Raw genomic sequence first — 6942 nt, forward strand, 5'->3', positions numbered from 1 at the left:
ATCCCTAGTTTACTGAGAGTTTTTATTATGAATGGATTTTGAATTTTGTTGTATACTTTTTCTCTATTGACAGGGTCATGTGATTTATTCATATTTACTATGGTGAATGACATTGATTGATTTTCAGATGTTGAACCAGCTTTGTATTCCTGGGATAAACCCTACTTGGTTGTAATATATTTTTGGAAGAGACTGTGTAAGATTGCTATTTTTTCCTCCTTCAGTATTTGGTAGAATTCATTAGTGAAACCATCTAGGCCTAGAGTTTTCTCTGATGGAAGGTTTGTAAACTACAGATTTAACTTCTTTAATAGATACAGGACAATTCAGGTTATCCAGTTTTTCTTGATAAGTTTTAATTGTTTATATCTTTCAAGGAATGGGTCTTCTTCACCTAAGTTGTCAAATTTATGGATATAGAATTGTTTGTGGTGTTCTCCTATTATTCATTTAATGTCTTTGGGGTCTGTAGTGATGTTCCCCCTTTCATTCCTGATATTGGTAATTTGTGTCTTCAATCATTTTCTTAGTCTGTCTAGAAGTTCAGCAACTTTATTAATCTTTCACAGATCCAGATTTTGATTTCATTAATTTTTTCTGTTTTTCTGTTTTCAATTTTATTGATTTATGCCCTTTTTATTTCCTTCACCTTACTTTGGGTTTAATATGCTCCCGTTTTCTTAAGGGGTAAGCTTATATTACTGATCTGAGATTTTTCTTCTGTTTTAATATAAGCATTTAGTGCTATACATTTCCCTTTAACCACCGCTTTAGCCTGCATTCAACAATTTTGATATGTGCATATTCATTTTTATTTATTTAAAATTAAAATATTTAAAATTTCCCTTGAGACTTCCTCTTGACCCATGTGTTATTTCAAAGTATGTCATTTACTTTTCAAATACTTGGGAATTTTCCAGAAGTTTTCTTGTTATCAGTTTCTAGTTTAATTCTCTTATTGTCCCATAATATAATTTCTATTTATTTATTTATTTATTTTTGGCTGTGTTGGGTCTTCGTGTCTGTACGTGGGCTTTCTCTGGTTGTGATGAGCGGGGCTACTCTTCGTTGCGGTGCACAAGCTTCTCATTGTCGTGGCTTCTCGTTGCGGAGCACCGGCTGTAGGTGCACAGGCTTCAGTAGTTGTGGCACGTGGGCTCAGTAGTTGTGGCTTGAAGGCTTTAGAGGTCAGGCTTAGTAGTTGTGGTGCACTGGCTTAGTTGCTCCGCGGCATGTGGGATCTTCCCAGGCCAGGGCTCGAACCCGTGTCCCTTGCATTGGCAGGCAGATTCTTAACCACTGTGCCACAAGGGAAGCACCATCCCATAATATAATTTGCATGATTTTTATTCTTTTAAATTTGTTCACATTTGTTTTATGGCCCAAAATATCTTGGTGAATGTTCAGTGTGCACTTGAAAAGAATGTGTATTCTGCTATTGTTGGGTAGAATGTTCTGGAAATATTAGGTGAAGTTGCCTGATAGGTTTGTTCAGGTCTCCTGTGTCCTTGTTCATTATCTATCTACTTGTTTTATCAGTAACAGAGAGGCATGTTAGAATAGAATCTCCAACTACAATTGTCAATTTTAAAATTTCTTGTTTCAGTTCTGTCACTTTTTGATTCATGTATTTTGACCATTTGTTCTGAAGTGCAACTTTAATAGTATAATAGCTAGTTATTTTACCAGTGAAAGCAAGTTTTTTCTGGACTAGCCAAAGGAATTGCAATTCAGGATATGTGAACTATGGTATACCATAGGCAAACCCAAAAACAAGGAAGGGGAACTTTTATAGGGAAAAGTGAAACTTGGAAGGAGCTGTAATAACCAGAGACCTGTTGCAGGAAACTGGGAGTCCAGTGTATGGAGGCTTCTCATTGGTTGGGCTGCTACAGTGTCTGATTGGCTGGACTGCCTTCCAGCAGAGAGAAGCAGCAGCAATACCTTCCTGTTTGGAGTAATAGATGGTGCATGGTGGGCCCTGAGAGCTCCCCCTACAGGCCATCCCAACTCCAATTTTAGCGGAGGTTTTTAATTCCACAGTGCATACATATTTAGGATTGTTATGTCCTCTTGGAAAATTGATCCTGTTCTCATTATATAATATTCCTCTTTATCCTGGTTAATATTCCTTGTTCTGGGGTCTACTTTGGGTGTTAATAATATAGCTACTCCAGCTTTCTTTTGCTTAGTGTTTGCAGCCGTATCTTTTCCTATTCTTTTCATTTTAACCTGTCTGTGTCTGTATATTTAAGGCACATTCCTTGTAAACCTCAGATAGTCGGGTCTTACTTTTTTTTTTTTTTTTTTGCGGTACACGGGCCTCTCACTGTTGTGGCCTCTCCTGTTGCAGAGCACAGGCTCCGGACGTGCAGGCTCAGCGGCCATGGCTCACGGGCCCAGCCGCTCCGCGGCATGTGGGATCTTCCCGGACCGGGGCACGAACCCGTGTCCCCTGCATCGGCAGGCAGACTCTCAACCACTGCACCACCAGGGATGTGCGGGTCTTACTTTTTAAATCAATCTAACAATACCTGCCTTTTAACTGGTGTATTAGACCATTCACATTTACTGTGGTGTTAATATGGCTTAATTAAAAGCTACCATCTTGCTAGTTATTTTCTCTCTGTTCCATTTTTCCCTATTACCTGAGCATTTCTTGATTCCCTTTTATCTCCACTTCTTATTTATGCTTCTTTAACATTTTTAGTGATTCCCCTAGAGTGTTTATTTATATCTATATATCTTTAATTAATCAGAGTCTACTTTCAAGTAATATTACACTGTTTCATGTGTAGTCTAAGGAACTTTCAGCAGTATATTTCCAACCCTTCTCTTCCATCCTTTGTGTTATTGTTATTTTTTTTTCTACATATGCTGTGAACAAAATATTGTTACTGTTTTTGTTTTAGACCAAGGGTCAGCAAACCTTTTTTTTTGTAGAGGCCCAGAAAGTAAATATTTTGCTCTGAGGCCACATATGGTCTCTGCTGCATATTCTTTTTTTTCTGAAACAACACTTTAAAAATATACAAACCATCCTTAGCTCACAGGTCATACAAGAACAGACTGCGGGCTGCATTTGCTTTGCAGGCCATAGTTTGCTGACTTTCTTTAAACATTCAGTTACCTTTTATAGCAATTAAATATCAGAAAAAGAAGAATTATATCTGACATTCATTTGTTCCATTTCTAACACTTTTCATTTGTGTAGATCCAAATTTCTGTCTGGCGTCATATTCCTTCTGACCATAAAACCTCATTTAGTATTTCTTGTAGTGTAGGTCTTTTGGTAATGAATTCTTTCAGTTTTTGTTTGCCTATTGCAGTTATTTCTCCTTCATTTCTGAAGGATATTTTCACTAAGTACAGAATTCTGTGTTGACAGTTTATTTCTTTCAGTACTTTGAAGATGTTGCTTCATTGTCTTACTTGCATGCCTTCTGACAAGGTGTCTTCTGAAAATTTTATCTTAGTTCCTTTGTATTTAATATTTCATTTTTTCCCACTGGGTTTGAGACTTTCTTTCTTTTTTTTTTTAGCTTTCAAAAACTTTTAAAAACATTATAAAGTTTTATAAAATGTCACAAAATACAAGTTAAATCAGTCAGATATTTTGAATAACCTTGCAATTTACTACAAAAGTCAAGTATTACAAATGCTTGTGGATTTTTATTTATAGGAATTTCCTGAGGATTTCATTTCTACGTATATAAAACCCCTTCACCATGTCCAATATGAACTATTTTTTTAAGTTCTCTCATTTAAACATTTAAAATTGCTGTACCGTTTAAATTGCTTCAATTTAAGTATTTAGTGATACTTCTTTATATAAAAATACACATACATAAAACAAAATAGCACCTATCATTTAGATTTCGGAAAGAAATGCAGCTTTTTAGTTAGCATTGAGGCAAAGCAGGGCACCTGCTTCTTTCCAATTGCACTTGGGTCTCTGCAGATATCCACTAGGCGCTGAGAAACTTGCCTGTTCACCAGCGTGAGGAGTTCTGTGAATTCTAAGGAGGAGTTGAATTTTCCCAGCATCTCGCATAAATATTGAATGTATCATGAGCCAGTCACAGTTTCCCGATGAAAATAATAACCTTCTGCCACAAAGTAACACATGACAAAGTCTGCTCCAGCAGGAAGTGTATAAACTGAGGCTGAATCCACCTGGTTAGGTTGATGTCCAGCTTGTCTGTCTGATGATCCACTACATCCAAAGGGATGACTGGCACATCATGCTGGTTTCCCCGACATGCCTGAATGTTAAATATCTTGGGTTTTCCAACCAGGCTCTGACACTTGTCTCCTTTGAACAAGCCAGTCAGTGTCTGAATTTCAGTTTTGGCATCATATGCATAGATGTGGTTGCCTTCACCATGACTCAGGAAAACACACAAAAAGTAATCGGCATCTGCGTGGCTAGCGGTTGACGCCTCGTGAATTCTGAGCAGTAGTTCTTCTGCTTTAAGATCAGCAAAGCATTTCACTTCAAGTCCTAGATCTGAAAACCTGGGCTTAAGATTGTCTCTGTCGGTGCTGGTGCCCCGCCTGTCTGGCAGGGTTAAGTGCCAGAAGATCCTCTCATGATTGAAGATTAAAGCAAATCCTCTCCTCTCGCGGTCCCTTTTGTACGTTTCTGCCGTATCAAACACTTCTCTGTTTATGAAAAGTTTAAAAAACAATCACTTAAGCCATATTAAATAATGAGCTCCTCCAAGCCCAAGGTCAACATATAGAGTAGACAGAGGTCTGCTGCATCCTCCTCCTCTTCCAGGCAGACAGACCACTGGTGTGCCCCAGGAAAGCCTCCCAGCCATACTGGCAAGGAAAGTCCTGAAATATTGGGTTGGGCAAAAAATTATTTTGGTATTTAAGTAAAAAGACACATATTCCATTTTCACCAAGAACTTTATTGAACAACGTATTCACCATTTTGTTCCATTACCTTCTGCCATTTTTCAGGCTACTTCAATTCCATCTTCCCAAAACTTTTTATCTTTTTGAGCAAAGAACTGTTCCAGGTGCCTTTTACAGTATTCCAGGAAATTGAAATTTTTTCTAATTAAGAGAATTTTGTAAAGACCGAAATAAATGGAAATCCGAAGGTGCAATGTCTGGTGAATACGGTGGACGAATCAGAACTTCCCAGCCAAGCTGTAACAGTTTTTGCCTGGTCATCAAAGAAACATGCAGTCTTGCATTATCCTGATGCAAGATTATGCGTTTTCTGTTGACTAATTCCGGACACTTTTCGTCGAGTGCTGCTTTCAGTTGGTCTAATTGGGAGCAGTACTTGTTGGAATGAATCGTTTCATTTTCCAGAAGGAGCTCATAATAGAGGACTCCCTTCCAATCCCACCATATACAAAACATCACCTTCTTTGGATGAAGACCGGCCTTTGGTGTGGTTAGTGGTGGTTCCTTTTGCTTGCCCCACAATCTCTTCTGTTCCACATTATCGTACAGTATCCACTTTTCATCTCCCGTCACAATTTGTTTTAAAAATGGAATGTTTTCATTACGTAAAGAATCACATGTGGAAATATGGTCAAGAAGGTTTTTTTTCACTTATGTGGAACCCAAACGTCAAAGTGATTAACATAACCAAGTTGGTGTAGATGATATTCAGCGCTTTATTTGGATATTTTGAGTATGTCAGCTATCGCCTGCGTGGTATAATGTTGATTGTCCTCAATTAATGTCTTGATTTGATCTCTCTCAACTTCAGCTGGTCTACCTGACCATGGAGCATTGTTCAGTGAGCAGTCTCCAGCGTGAATTTTTTTAAACCACTTTTGACACGTTTGATCAGTCACAGCACCTTCTCCATACACTGCACAAATCTTTTTTTGCGTTTCGGTTGCGTTTTTACCCTTCTCATAAGGAAGGCATCTGTTTCTGTCATGTTTTGCTCACCTGCACCGCGAGCCCCACGGAGCCCTGGTGCCGAGCTCATTGCAGCTGAGTGCACAGCACTGTTGCCTAGGCGGCCTCCTCTTCCTGTAGCCGGGCCACAGCCCCCCAAGATTTTCTTTTTGTCTTTGATTTGCAGCCTCTGATATGCCTCTGTGTGTGTGTGTGTGTGTGTGCGTGCACACGCGCGCACATGCTCATATGTGCACATGCCTGCACATGCTTAGTTTTTATCCTCTAGCATTCTTGAGTTTTTGGTTCTGTGGTTTGGTATATGTCATTAATTTTAGAAAATTCTTAGCAGTTATTTCTTCAAATATTTCTTTTGCCCTATTCTCTTTCTTTTCTCCTTCTGAAATTTCAACTACACCTAGGTTAGGACTTTTGGTATTATTCCACGGCTATTGGACACTTTGGTTTTGCTTCATTCCTCTTTTTGTTTCTCCTTATTTTAGTTGGGGATTTCTGTTGACCTGTTTTCAATTCACTGATTCTTTCCTTGGATGTGTCACATCTACTGAAGAATGCCTGTTGAGAGCATTTTTCATTTCTGTTATTGTGTTTAGCCTTTCCAGCATTTCCATTTGATTCTTTCTTATAGTTTCTATCTGTTTAAAAATATGCATTTGATCTTTCATGTTGCCCACCCTTTCTATTAGGGACTTTTACCATTAATTACGGTTATTTTAAATTCTGTGTCTGATAACTTCCCCATATGTGTCATACCTGAGTCTGGTTCTGTTAATGGCTGTGTCTTTTGGCAGTGTTGTTTTTCTTTTTGTACACCCTGTAATGTTTTGTCAAGATGTGGACCTCTTGTGCAGGCCATTAGAGGCTGAGATAAATAGATTTTATTCCTGGAAATGGAATGCCTTTCTATTTCTGCTAGCCCTTTAGTGTGGGGAATTGATCATTCTGGTCAGGAGTTGACTGGATTTGAGGTGTGTTGTTGGTGAGCCTATCCTCAGGGCACCACCGACTTCAGATTCCTCTAGTGACACCTTGAGTTTAGAGTTGGGG

General features: G+C 38.6%; 1 pseudogene; it reads right to left on the minus strand.

Moving 5' to 3' along the window:
• Window positions 1-3556: 3556 nt before the first annotated feature.
• Window positions 3557-6707, minus strand: LOC111172941 (caspase-6-like; annotated as a pseudogene).
• Between the last annotated feature and the right edge of the window lie 235 nt (window positions 6708-6942).

Source organism: Delphinapterus leucas, chromosome 8 (assembly GCF_059928025.1).
Source record: "Delphinapterus leucas isolate spDelLeu-1000000601 "Yukka" chromosome 8, BTC_Dleu_Yukka2, whole genome shotgun sequence".
NCBI classification, from domain to species: Eukaryota; Metazoa; Chordata; class Mammalia; order Artiodactyla; family Monodontidae; genus Delphinapterus; species Delphinapterus leucas.